This window comes from Tinamus guttatus, unplaced genomic scaffold (assembly GCF_059628265.1).
Source record: "Tinamus guttatus ecotype Peru unplaced genomic scaffold, ASM5962826v1 Tinamus_guttatus_pri_ptg000652l, whole genome shotgun sequence".
NCBI classification, from domain to species: domain Eukaryota; kingdom Metazoa; phylum Chordata; class Aves; order Tinamiformes; family Tinamidae; genus Tinamus; species Tinamus guttatus.
In genome coordinates, this window is record NW_028289186.1 from 3019551 (window position 1) to 3034557 (window position 15007).

Here is a 15007-nt window from a genome sequence, read left to right on the forward strand (position 1 = left end):
ATTATTAAATCATATGCATGGAATTAAAATCTCTGCCATACTTATATATTCACTAAGGGGCATTATTACTGTCTTATGTAAAGGGTTTAATTTTGTTATGCAGTATGCATAAAAGTGTTCTCAGCCTTATGATTTCCAGATCTGTATTATTCAGTTATTTCTTCAAGGGAAACTAAATAATTTTAGCTGTAGTTGAGCTTTTGTATTTCAAAGATCTGTCATATGCTGTGCTTCATTGCCATGTTAAGAAATTACACATAGAACAAATCTGCTTTTTCCTCCCACCACTGGCTTTTTTGAAGTCTTAATTTTTAAATTTTGGTCTTTTTACTGACTTCCAATTGTATCTCTCCTCTTATGACTCAAAGACAACAAGAAGCAGCACAGCCATTTCTGTCTGAATTTGATTTTGTTTTTACAGGGAAAGTGGCCCACTTAACCTGTAGCATGTCATATCATTTTTCCTTCTTGTGTTGCTGGGCAAACTTACTGATTTACTGTCATAATTTCTTCTGTGCATATGATGGCTTTTTGGATACTCCAGAATTAGTAAATTCTAGGATAGTAAATAATCTCCTCACTAACTGTGTATCAACCAGCATCACCTCTGTTTCACAGAATTCTCCATAATGAAGCTACATGCTGTTTCTTCTTTTGCTGTGTATTATGACAATTCTGTAGTCATATTTGGCCACTGAACTTCATAATGTTGGAAGTTAAGAATCTTTAGTAATGGATCCTAGGGAGTAAAAACATCCTAATACTTTTTTTAGAAATTATGGTTTAAAAATGTTCCAGAAGACTGGGAACAAACCTACACCAGCAGTCAAATGACAGGAGAGGTTTACAGGATGGGTTTCTATCTTAAATCATTTTGTGTCTTTTAAAAATACATTTAATAGTAAAATCCTAGTATTACTGTAATCTGTTTCTAATTCATAATTCATGTAATTTATTTACCACTGAATCTACAAAATGTCTGTCCAAACGGTGGGAAACTTTAGAGGAAAAACGTGTCTGTGATGGTGCTGGAGGTGCTGGAGGTGAGTGAGTTCTGTGTGTAATTTCTGCTGGCAAAACTTCCCTGGGAAGCGGCAGCCCTGCCAGGCGGAGCTGCTCCTCCTGCCGCGTCCCCCGCGCCGCCGCCGCCGGAGCTGCACAGTGACACTTGGGTTTATCTGTCCTTCAGGTTCCTTTAGGAAGTTGAAAGGGAGAAGAGGTGTTACATACAGGCTGTTGACTCTCCCTGTACATAAAAATGTATTACTTAATACTTGTATATTCAGTTTAATTACTCATTGTTTCTATTTCTGAAAGAAGACTTAACGAAGGGAAAAAAAAAACAACAGCAATAACATTCATATCTATGGAGCAGCTAACAAGTATACATAATATTCTGCTTTTCAAACAGAACTAGCCAATGTAAAAAAAAAAAAAAGTTAAAATTAAATTCAACATGTAAATACTTTTTTTCATTTTACACTGTTGTATTATAAGTGTATATGGTGTTTACTTTTTCAGAACTCTTTCTTACCTGGTAGTTGTCTTGTTTTGAGAGTTGTGTTTTTAACTAAGAACCTTTGCCGTCTGTTAGGAAAAACAGCAACAAAAAAATCTTTTTGCAAGTTTTAAATGTGGGTAACCTTCCTCCATCATTTGCATTTTATTCACCTTCTTTTTCACTGTAGAGTACTTAATTATCAAAAGGTTGTTCCCTTCCCCCTCCATTCTGACCTCCCATAAGTCCCTGTGTTTTAGAGGGAAGTTTGTTTTGTTTTTTTTTTCTTAAAAGAAATCACAGAAATGACATTTTTTCAACTGAAGAAAAATAAATCTTTACATTTATAATAGCCAATAGCATTTCAGCACATTTTTGTTATCCTGGTCTCTCCTATGCTGCTGCTAATGACAATATTATGACTTACTCTACTATTCTAGAACTATTTTTATGTAAGTAATGTATGCTTTCTTGTTTATAAATGCCTGATTTAAAAAAAAATAAGAAAAAAGCTTGGCATATTTATCTATTTCGCTGTGTACCTTGATAGTCCTTTTACACCCCCTTTTCCACATCCCCTCCCCTGGAAGCAGATAATATTGTAAAATAAAGGACTTTATGAGATTATGTATGAAAATAGCTATGCTTATATACCACAGTGACTGAATGTACAGTGTATAGACGCATTACCTAAAATAAAATTGTTTGTCCAGAAAAAAAAAGACTTCATTTTTTGGGCTCTTGTGCCTTCACTTATGGCCTAAAATGTTCAGGCCTGGTCACTTCAGTGACCTCACAGGTATCAGGAAAAAGTGCCAGGTATTTTACACTAGACAACATTTACTAGTGACACTCCCCAGTTCAAGTGCCCCATTTTCTGCATCCTTCCCAACCAGGAGCCTCGCTGAAGCATCACTCGGTTTCTGCAATATTGAAGAGAGACAGGAAATGCATTGGAAAAGATGTGGTCTTGCAGGGAGATTCTATTGAAAAGTGAGACGTGCAAGCACATAAAAATTTGTACCAGGTCAAAGAAAAAGAAATACAGAGGAAAAAGGCAGAAAGAAGATGGAAACATGTTAAAGTTATTCTCTCATGGTCTTCTGAGAAATGGCAGCAGAATTTCCGTAGTGCTGGTATGTTTATTAACATGCCCTTGTAAAGCAGTGGAAAAGCCAGAGAACGATCAAACAGGGCCTGAAAACTTTGTATTTCTGATTCGTGCAGACTTCCTCACTGAGGGGTTTGTGTCGCCCCTCTTCTCCCCACCGTGGCTAAGAAGGGACTCAACCTTGTTTGTTTTTTCTCCGTTAGCTGGGGCTAACTTGGAAACCAGGCCTTGGCCCCACGCATGGAAATCTCCGCTGCTCCGCTCCAGCCCTATTAAGCACATTATTCTTGGACTACCACAATTCAACTATCCTGAATTAATCTGGCTACACTTCACTCCAGGAGCCTTTACAAGAGTTCTGTAAGAATTCTACAGCAATTCTTACTAACTGTTATATCACCAAACTTACAATATGTAACAGTAACAGGTATAAACATAAAATAAAATCCATATTATTAAAATAGATTTTCTGTATTGCACAAAGTCCTGGGGCACTACTGGAACCTGCTTTTACACCCAGACCCACCTGCCATCAACCCTGTTGGCGGCTCCGGCAGCATTTGGGGCCATTCTCTTGCGAGAGGCTTTGGGTGTGTTTCGAGTTTCCTCTTACAGGAAACCCGAACGGCTCTTTGAGCATAGACCTGGCTGAGCAATCCAGAGCCCCGGCCACAAACAAAAAATCCAGGGCTCTGGTTTTCCTGAGCACAGTAAAAACACTTGGAGCGCAGCCCAGCTACAGCCAGCGATGTACCCGGCTATCTGACTCGCAGGACTTCTTCATATGCTTAGGTAAACCTTGAAGTAAGTTTAATTTCATGACTAGAGATAATTCAAGCTCATTTCTCTATAAATCCTTACTGAGCTATAGTCTGTGCCTCAAAGCATTGTTATTCAAAACAGGGACAAAGAGGAAAAAAAATAGCAAAGGGAGATGAGCGCCAAGCTCAAAGTAGCTGTCAGAGATCAGAAATTAAAAGGTTTTTCTGAGCGCTGAAGTAAAACATCTTCACGTCTTATTGAACACTAGTGGTCAGTGATCAGAGGAAAAAATACTGATGCCAAACACACTGAATAGTTGGTTAGCAAACTTGTACAAAGGACAACTAAAATAACGGCTCTGAACTAGCAAAACTAGGCTTAAACAGCTCAACACATATCAGGAATTTCTGCGGTCCAGTAAAGAGCAGCCCTTATTTACACGTAAGCGATGAATTAGGAGGGTCAAAGGAAAACTTTAATGCACACGTAGGAGAGCAGAGGCTTGACAGGGGGGTCCTGGTCAAGAAGCTGAGGGCCCTTCTTACTGCCCACATCTTGTGCCTTGTGTTCATTTTCTGGGACGATCCTACAGAAACATCTCGGCACATCTGCAGGAAACTGCCAGAACTCACAGGAGATGAGAGGAACCAGGGAAGCAGTAAAAACCCAGGAGTGTCAGAGTTAATGATGATATGTGAGTAATCCAGTTATAAAGGTACCATCAGTGGGAAGAAAGCACAAATATAATAAAACCCAGCTGTATGACGTACGCTCCAGTGGAATTTTTATTAGATGGTTTATGTGCACTTTAAGTATACCTGACTGCAATGCAAATTCCCACAGACTTGCACTTGATAGGAGAGAAAAAAAAAAACAATCCCTACCTCTCTGTACTCAGTACTGTCATCAGTACTGATCTAGTTGAAGTGGTTTTTTGTGACCATGGGGTTTTTTTTGGCTCATCTTTAGGGCTTTACTTTTGTATTTTTCTGCTGAGTCACCTTTTTAATATGGCCCCTTCAGGATTTCATTCTTTCACCTACTTGTCCGGGGCTGGCCCAGCTAGCTGAGGCCTTTAGCTCTTCTACCAGCCCTCCCAAATAGCATTTTTTTTTCCTCTGCCCTATGTGTGCTTCAAGAGCAAGCAAAGAAAAACCTGCAACAATGCCTTTATTAGCTGGTAAGCAAAAAAAAAAAAAAAAAAAAAAAAAAAAAAAAGTCATCAGTAGCCTACCTTTATGTGCCAAGGTACAAAGCCAGGTACTACATAAAGCATTAACAAAGCTGATGGCCACAGCCTGCAGACAAGACTGATTCATGCTGTAAAGTGGATTTTTTTTTTTTTTGTAGTAGCCCTGGTGATGATGCTCCTGCTGTTGACTGTATGTCTCTGCCTTCTTATTTAATCACATACTGAGTGGGACGTTTATAACAGGCATCTCCTCAGACGCAGCGGTGGCCTTTGCAAAACTAATTGCAGATTCAGGGGAGGAACGCAGCACTGAACAGATGGCAATATTATTAAGTACTTTTAAATCCATCTCCTGGCTTTCAACTTCGCTTTGCAAAATATACCACTTGTTAGACATACAGAAGGCCACCTTACATCACTTACCTTTCCATAAGGCAGGTGGAGGTGGAAACAGTCGTACTAATGAAAATAAAACACCAAAACCTACAAGAGTACATGGTGGTTCCATACACACATGTATATATATTTTATATATATATACATATACATATATATATACATATATATATATATATAAGCCCAAACCTTTTACAGACCTTGTGCTGTCAGGGCTCTTCTATGTGGATTAACATGAACACAAAACCCTTCTTGTTCTTGTCATGACAGCAACAACTATTCATTCCAGAAGCCATGGACTAGAGCAATTACAGAGGGAACCGTAAACTTTTCAAGTCCCCTCAGCGGGAAGTCAACACCCACTAAGTTTCCTCAGATCTGTCCTGGATTACATTCTATCTAGCAGGAACAAAAGAGTCAATATATATTTTTTTAAAGTGAAGCATTAGCTTTACCCAGTGGTTTTACTAGTACTGCTTCTAAAGCATGCAAGTTGTTAGTTCTTTACCTCATGTCTGTAAGTCCTACAGATATTCTGGATGCCCAAGAAATTCCAAGCGCGTAGATGTTTGATGTAGCTCCACACCTGCCTTGCTCACGAGCTGAGATGCTGTAAACAGATTCTTCAAACTCGGACTCTCATTGTGTAACCCAGGGATCCCATGCTGCTTAATTCAATTTGGCAGATGACATTGGTGAAAGGCATTGATTTCTTTCCTCACTCCTCCTTTTTCCTCCATCTATTTTCCCAGATAAGAGGCCTGTGGCTCAGACCCCGCTGGTGACGGATGCCTTGTAATTGCTTTGAATGGATTATCAGCAGACATCTAGCAGGCATTTACAGTGCTACAGCTGTAATCAGAAACAGTCTCACCCAATAAAAGGACTAAGGGGAAAAAGCAGCTGTTTCCATTGCCTCTGCTTTGTCTCTGTTCTTATATTAGGCCTAACTTTTTTATATATCTTTGTTTTCTTCAGCAGTATCTGCAACACACATAGAAATCGGGGCAGGATAGGTGAAGTGCCATTCAACCCCGAAGAAGCTCCCTCTGTTTCTGGCAATGCTCAGTGCAGCTCAGGCTGCTGCAGCCCTGGCCTTCCACCTGCCGAGTACCTGTTAGCATTTGGCTAACAGACTTTGCACCCATTTGGATGGGTAACATAGTGAAAAGTTGGGAAACCAAAAACCACCTCTCTTGCTCCCTGTTGTTACGATTATTGACTGAAAAACACTGGCCAAGACCCTTCATCTCTTCACACCTCAATGCTGTTCTGCTATGGTTAAAGTAAATATGAAATATTTCCTGGACCAACTTAAAAGTTGAATGATCAGCACGCATTCTGTCCTGCACATTTTGAACTAATAGGTCTAACCAATGGCCTCGTTTTAAGCAGTGTAAATACCCAGAACTCCAGTGAATCATCACTAATAACATCTCATATCAGCTTTTTTATATGTATAAAAGTTGAATAGTTAAAAAAAGCTTTTTTTTATTTAATCACATCACACAACAAGAACCGTGAAAAACATCTCCGATTTTTGCACCTTGAAAAGCAGACTGAAGGTGGGCGAACAGAGGACAGAGGATTTGCTAGCACACACGTACAGACTCTGCGTGGCTTGTGCAGCTGGGAGATAATGTGCTTTGCAGGTCACTGGCTTTTAAGCACCTTGTTATCTCTCTGTAACATACACCTTGTTGTGTCTTACTGCTTAATTACAGCTGATACGCAGGCCGGAGTATTGCTTATCATTAACCAGAGGATGACAATTACAATTTAAGATTAAACTGTATTCTTTTTTTCTTCAGCCAAGTCTCTGTATGATGCTTCCTTACCCCAAGAAAAGATTTGCACATGCAGAACAAATCCATACACTAATTGGTTCTGTGCCCCTCGTAATGATGTATAATTTAGGAAGGCTGCATTATGAAGATCAGGAGCAGCACTCGGATCCTGCAGGCAGCCCATATCTGAGCTCAGAGGGTCAGCCAGGCGGATACACGTGCCTGAATAACCTTAAACAATAACGTGAGAAACAAAATATTGTGCTCATCCACACAGGCCGGGTTCCTGCATGAGGAACTGCATGGAGCTCAGTTATTTTTCAATCCACTTACCCCTCCATCAGGCTGACCCTCTCTCCCTCACTCTGTTCATCCTCATTTTGTAGAAAGGCACGATAAGGGTTCAGATGACATCTGTCAAACAGGCAGAAAGCAGTCGTACACATTCCTCCTTCCCCTATTGTTTTATATTATAATGCACTGCAGAAGTTCGGGCCTTAGTTTGGCAGAACACAGAAACACGCACTTAATTTGCAAACAGTGTTTCATACATCCCCAAGTTTCTTGCTTGTTTCAGAAATAGGCATAATTAACAGATCTGAAGTAAGGAAGTAGTTTGAAAGACTCGACTATCAAAGGATCAGCAAAAAAAATACATGAGTCTGCCCAGGCTGAACTGTCATTAAGTACTTAGCCTTTCTCAAGAAACAGAAACATGGTGTTCTGCACAAACAACAGGAGGACTTAGCAACTGCTCAGAAATATTTCACATGAAAAGCTACAATGGCATAAAAGGATATTTAAGCACTGATTACCACAGCAAAACTTAAAAGACAGAAAAACAATTGTTTTGGTACCTCTGCTAAGCATTTATGAGATTCCCTCAAACAAAGACTTTAGCCTCTGAACATAAATGTCATAATATACAGTTGTGATGACTCAGTGTCAGAGGTCAATGGTTTAAATCTTCTATCCTGTAGTTTGTCAACTCCCATTTACCCAATCCAGCACAGCACAAGGGTACAGATGACATAAATCTTCTAAAAGAATGTGTTCTGATCTTTCACCTACAGTAGATTAAAAATAGCCTAGAGCAAGAGCGTTAGCATTTTGTCATAGCAATTTTTCTGTCAAATATGATGGATAGCCAGCTACAGGGAGAAAGAATGAACCAACCTGGAGATCAGATAAGGAAAAAGTCTGAATTATAACTCCAAGAAGCAAGAGTTTTACTCATGGTGGAAATCCCCACTTAGCTCATCTCACTCAGCCCGCGCACTGCAGCACAGAACATGTCGTAAGGCTCATTCAGTAGGACACTTCTTTCCTCCGTCGACATTTTGCATTTAAACCTCGTTAGAGTTCCGGGAGCTTAGGCAAGAGACTAGTTTTCCATTTGGTTATATTCTAGCATGATCTTGGGCAGAATGCCCATTTCAAATTTTATATAAAAACATATTTTTTAAACACAGATGATAATTTTGGCTCTCCAACATGATTACAAGGGCTTTCCTGAAAGCTGGCTCCCCAAGTGTCTGAAGTCAAAAGTCAGAAAGCAAAAACCATAAATAATAACCTCCCTCAATCTTGCTGCATTGCTATGCTAACTCTTATTTACCCCTACCTTGCAGCTCTTCACTGCTTGGGATCTTCTGGTGAGCTCGCAGTGATGAGACGATGGATGGCACCATTCGGAAAGCAGGTAAGCAGTAGATGTGAAGAAAGAATATTTGTGCCTGAAAGTTCATTAAATTTTTCAATGTTACCAGTTGGCCTAACAAAAGATATTATCTATTGCTGTAAACTATGCTTACTTGTATCTTTAGATCTCCACAGCCACTGCACCCCTAATAGCCAAAGTGGAATAGATCTCTAAAGTATTCAAGGAACTAAATCTTCCAAAGCTGCAGCTGCCTCCACATTTATTCAGAATGATGCACACTCTCCCAGCAGCTTACAAAGAATGTAACAGCTGTTTACAGACACCTTTATGATAGTCTGTCTCTCTGAGTAGTGTGCTAAGATTTAAAGATTAATCATGTTAAATCTTGCAGAGGTGCTAAACATGTTGCACCAAAGAAAGGAAACAAAAAATGCCAATTTCTCTCCTCCCTAGTCTGAATCCTCCAAAGACTCAACAGCACAGCAGTTGAGGTATTTATCAACTGTTAAAAATTGTTAAAAACAGCAAAAACAGATTCTAAATCACTTCAGGAGTTCTCTATTTCTCCTAGTTTCTCCTGTACAGATGATGCAGCACAAAGGTCCATGTGATCTCCCAGAAAACTGCTTAGACCAGAAGATGGAAGAGGCTGCCCTGCAGAGAAAAAAACCCAAATAAGAAACAAACTAAACCCCACAACACTTCGTACCTAAAGATTCTACAAATGTTTGAAAAGGTAGGAATTTATACTCTGAAGTAATCCAAGTCCCACCTTAAAGTTACCCAGAGAAGCTTCCATTTTAGTTCAGACTGAGCTCAAATGAGCCCATTTTATTAGAGCCTAAACAGACAAAACATTGCATCTTTTGTGTATTAACATAAACTCAAAACTGTACCTGCAGCTTCCAGGCATGTGGCACAGATCTCGCTCATGCCAGTTATCCCGGAGACGTCAATGGGAGTACTTTTTTCACGTGCTCTTCACATGATCAGATAATGTGGTCACCTCATCTCTGATGCCTGGATGATGAAAATACCATAAGAAGAAAACAGCCTATGTCATTTTAGCCCCATAAATGGGCCTATGGGAAGAGAAAAGCATATGAAAAGTAATCTCAAATGCCAGGATACTTGGGTTTATTCAGATTTAACAGAGCATGTGTGGTATTCTTACCCTCTTACAGCTGTGAGTCTTGGAGGGACAGGGCAGGGGCATAGCATAACCTCACCAATTTCTATTTGGTACTGCAGTGTTTTCTGGCTGCCACTGCCATAAGAAACTGTCTGTCATACAGAAAGCTGCAATTTCACATGCAGTAGCAGTGAGAGCACTCAGTATAATTCATTACTACATACTTTTATCTTGGCTGGCACACTGGAGATCAGCACCAGTCCCTTCTCTTCTGCTTTCTCCGCTGTAGACAGCTCCGGACCAAAAGGTTGCTTCTACAACGACATATGAAATTTACTGGGCCTGATTTTTCATTATCTACAGCCTGTGTGATTAAAGCCAGTCAGATGCTAACCACTATAAAGGCTTTTGTACTAATATAAATGACTCCAGTGAAAGGCATGGAAGAAAGGCAGGGATATGTTAAATACTCTAAAATTTTAAGCATTCTGTAATTAGTGCTTTTCCTAATGAGCTTCTGGGAGTATATCCTGCCCATTTTGGGAGGATACAAACAAATAATAAATACCTCTACTCCCTTAGCATTTTTAGTGACATTAGAAAGAAAAATTACAAGCAAACATATCCTGCTGAATGTGCTTGTATTTTCAGTCACCTCAACAGCATCTCTATGCCACAAACGATGCCTTTTTAAGTCAAGCTAGATGCTGTTTTATCTGTTTGAGACTTGTGTTCATATCAGCTATGTAACAAGGCACCCTATCTGGGCAGTAATTCTGGAAAAAAAAAAAAATCTCCTCCCTTTTTAGCAGACCTGGCTTTATCTCTTGCAAGCAGAAGAAATTCTGAGGAACCAAAGTCCTAGGCTACTCTTATCTGGCAGAAATCACCAAATCACCATGACACATTGTCACAGGTCATGGCCTACCTCAGCCCACGACTGCTGCTGAAGTTCCAGGACTTCTGACTCCTCTTGACTTCCCTGAAGCCTCAGCTGCAAACTGGAAAAAATCCTGCAGTGAAATTCATCCCTCATGAGACTGAACGTCTGTTACCTCTGTAAGAGCAGCCACTGTAAGAATTCCACAGTTGTTGCTTAGCTGTGTGGCTCAGTTACACAAGTAAGTGATTAGACAAATACTGAGCAGTTCAGGTTCCGGGCAAGTGAAGAGGTGACCCACTGCTCCTTCCACTAAACACATGTCTCGAGTGCTAATTGCCCAGGCTGTTGCACTGAGTTGTGCTGTCATCCCGTGGCTTCTATGACCCAGACTTTTGAAATATAAAATATCTCTGTACTTTGAAAGTAAAATTACTTGATCTTGGCAACAAGCAGCACATTCACCGTCTTTTGTGGGGATTTTTCTTTCTCAGCATGAGATCAGATCGTGTGCATTTCTGCCATATTTCCATTATATCCATTACATAACTGCTCTTCTTTCATTTATTCTGATTTGGTTAGAGGTTTACAATTCAGTGCATTCGTGCAACAACACTTTCTTCAGCACAACTGTTTCCTCTGCCAACAGTTTTCATATTTCAAAACAAACTACTTGCATATTACTAGGAAAAACGGGTACTTCCTCTTCCAACAATGCCACTTATAATAGGTGACATTTTCATTTTTAACTATGCAATATCAGAACTCATTTCCATCTTGGCAGTTACATCCTTTCTGCTTCTGTACAGATGCATACTTATATGATAAATCAGCCAACCTCAGGCTCTGATCCAAGGAAACGTTTAAGAATATTCTTAACAAAGCAAAAGAGTATATATATATTTTAATCACTAAGTGGGACAATTTACGTGTTTAAGCATGCACTTAAACACTCTCCTGGATGGAGACTGCGTCAACTGATAGAGCAGGCTGGTCTTTAACACAACCCTGGAGACGCAAAGCCTGGTGTCCAGGCTGCATTTGTCCAGTTTGATAAGCGCTAATCTGATAGACTCAACCACACAGGCTATACACGTCAGTGAAGACTATGGAGCAAGTGGATATTCCAAGGATACTGCTTATCTATTTGAGAACAAACTAGGACTCACCCAGAGAGCTTGCTGCTTTAGAGATAGAAGATGGGGAGGCCTTGTAGGGTGGACACTAAAAAAAGAGGTTATCAGACCAGCAGGCAGACTTAACACCACCAAAACCAAACCAAACTACATCCTCCTCATTATCCTGTCTGTGAGAAAATTAAGACTCATATTTCCCCAAAATATTAAACTGTCTCATTCCTATTTTCACCACTAGACAGTGAAGCACTTAAGAGTTTTTGAAAATCTGAGTCCTAGAGACACTGATTGTAAAATGCAATCAAGTTCATACCATACTTTAAAAAAAAAGTCTCTTCCATATAAATTCTTCAGGAGTTACTGGAACAAATGAATCTGCAGATTTATGTTACGCAGGGAAGAACCAAATGGAAGCACCTCAGTCTCATTCAGCAACTTGTGGCTGCAGAACTGTGCTCCAACCCAGGACTCCTCTCAAAGCTTTAAAAGACGCCACCAAAAGGTCTTACCAAGCACTGGCTACGAAGCGTCAGCTCTTCCCAGAGATTAACATTTTTTCTGTAATGAAATCCAAGCCATGCAAAAAGGCTGCTCTCTCAGCAAGCGAAATAGAGCACTGGTCAGTTTCACTTCCCCAGCACTGAAACACTTCAACTTGCTGCTTTACTGAAGAGCTGTAACTCTGAGCTAGATTCAGTAGTTTCAGTTCTCAGGGGGTTTGGTTCCCACAGCTGCTCTGCAGCCAAGCTGTGAACAAACCTGAAAATTCATTAGAAAAGCTTGCCATGGTTTCTCATGCTTTCATAAATATACTACAGCTCTTTCCTCAACATTCACCACCCCTGCAGGGAGTTCCACCCCACCATGGCTAATATTCACCAGGAAAGTTTATAAACCTTGGTAAGTCTTTCAGTCCAAACAACGTGAAAACTTGGTTTGAAATACATTTTCTATGGGCTGCATTCATATGGATGTTAATGGTCTCTGAACTTTAAATTTGTCCAAGCCTCTTCTGCGTGTGACTCAGTAGGAAAGTACTCAGCGACATAAGGTTGAGGACAACTTTCTATAAACATAAGTGGAGCTAGTAGAGGGGCTAGTAATAATTTCATATGAAATGCCAGAGGAGCCACTTTGAAGAGGTTAAAATTTCTTCCAACTGGTAAGCACAAGGTCTGGAAGTCTCAGCACCAACAGCACTGGACCTAACTCTTATCTCTTTTTTAATATTAGTCCTAAAGAGATCAATCACTGAGGCCACAGCATTTGCATTTGAGGGTTACAGTGACCACAGAAACTGATAAACTGGCATCTGCTGGATGTCTTGCTTTGAAGGTGCTGAGAAGGATGGTCGAGTTTTCCATGTGCTTAGGACCATTGTGATTTGTAGCACAAAAAAAAAAAAAACCCACAATCAATAAGACACTATTTCAAGTAAAATGATGAGCAGTTCAGAGGAAATAGGGTGAAATTAAGCAGATGCAGAATCGAGTTGCAGGAACAAGATCTCAGAATATTAGTACTTAAACAAAGAGCTGTTTCTTGTTATCTGTATACCACCTAACTTTATAAAATCCTGATCTCAGATGGGATCTCTTGCTATTTTCACAATGACTGCAAATTAGACTAAAATTTATAGGCTGAAAATGGAGAACATGAAACTTCATTTATTCATATTGTATCACAGTGCTTTTTTCCCCCTTTATTACAGGAAAACGCACATGAAAATTGGCTCTTCCTGTGAGAAGACTGGTTCTCTTGGAGTTCTTCCAGCATGTCTTTTAATTGCCGAGTGCAGTATCTATCCATGTGAGCTAAGTCAGTCAATCAGGCAGCCTTTCCTTTTCCTCTGCTGCCCATGACAGCACATGTTGCTATGCAATTGATGGCACTCTTGTTAAAGCTCAAAAGTGAATACATTTTCTCTTTTTTTGAGATACATTAGTTTGTTTAATCACATAAGCTTCACTTTTGAGAACAAGAAGGTTCCAAGCACAAACATACTTAGCAGTTAAACAATTTTTAAAAAGCAACATAATCTAATAAAGATACAACTTGTATTTTCCAGCTGTTTTACTAAATTACTTTCAGATTTCAGTTTTCCTGCATAATGGACCCAGGTGATTTCACAGAATCACACTCAACCACAGAAAGATTCTGGGTAGAAGGGACCTTTGGAAATCATCTAGTCCAAGCCCCTGCAGAAGCAGGGTCACCTGAGAACGCTCCCTCAAATTCGGGCAGAATTTCCTGTGCTTCTCCTGTAGTTCCATGTCCCTCTTGTCCTCACATCCTTCTCTGCTCTCCAGAAGGACAAGCCCTCGCCTGTCCTGGATTTGTTACATTCAATTTGCTTCAGTACTTTGAGGTGAAGGGTAAAGGCAGTTTCATGCGATGTTTTTTTTTCCCCATGGAAAACACTTTCTCTCATTCTCCCCTAAAGGGAAACAAATGTATATAGGGCACCATTAAAAATGCATCATTTTGAAATCTGCCACTTTTGAAGTTCTAGAAGCTGGAATTGAAGCTTGTAATAATAAAACATGGTCTTATAGTGTTCCTCATCCTCAAGCCTCAAAAAAGCATAACGTCTAAATTCAAAAATCCTTTAAATGACCTAAAACTAATATTGTTAACCATAAACCAGGACCAGAAGCAACAACAGTCTTAAGAGTTGTCTTAAGCTGTTCACTAAACTGAATCTGAAGTCATCATCTGAAGCCATTTTGCCTTGCCAAATTTCACACACGAAATCAGTGGCTAACCCTGACATACCAAAATTTCTTGAGTGCGACAATCACTCAGCTAATTCATGTAGCATCAGAGGAAAGTACTGTCAACTTTAAATTATTCAAAATCATTAATCAGCCTGTGAAACACGCTCTACATGCAAACATTTTCTAAAACAGGGTAAGCATCTTGAGAGTTACTTGAAACAAGTGAACAAAATTTTGATTTGCTTCCTTTTATTTCCAGTTCCTCATGCATTCGGATCACATTCTTCAGGATTTTTTTTTCTGCAGCCACCAAGACTAGAAATTCAGCTTTTTCATCATGCAAGCTAGCAGTCCTATGGCATGCTTAAAGAGGTGAACTTGAAGAGAACTCCCAAGTACCACAATGATAAAAATCAAGAGAGTTGGCAATATAGCTTGAATTTGAAAAGGTGAAGAAATGTGAGTGGCACTAGACGGACTTGAACAGCTGTACATATTTCAGCCCAAGATTTTAAAATTTCTGTCAAAATATTTCAGTGAAAAACTAACGTTCTCCATGGAAAGCAGATATTTTTGGTGAAAATGCTATTTCATCAAAACTCCACTTTCCATTAAAACACAGTTTTGACAGAAATTTTTCAACCAACCTTATTCAGTGTTATGTTCTGTAGTTGAAAATGTTAGCAGTTTTTTTAGGCTGTCTCTAAAACTGCAAAGATTCATAGGGACTTGG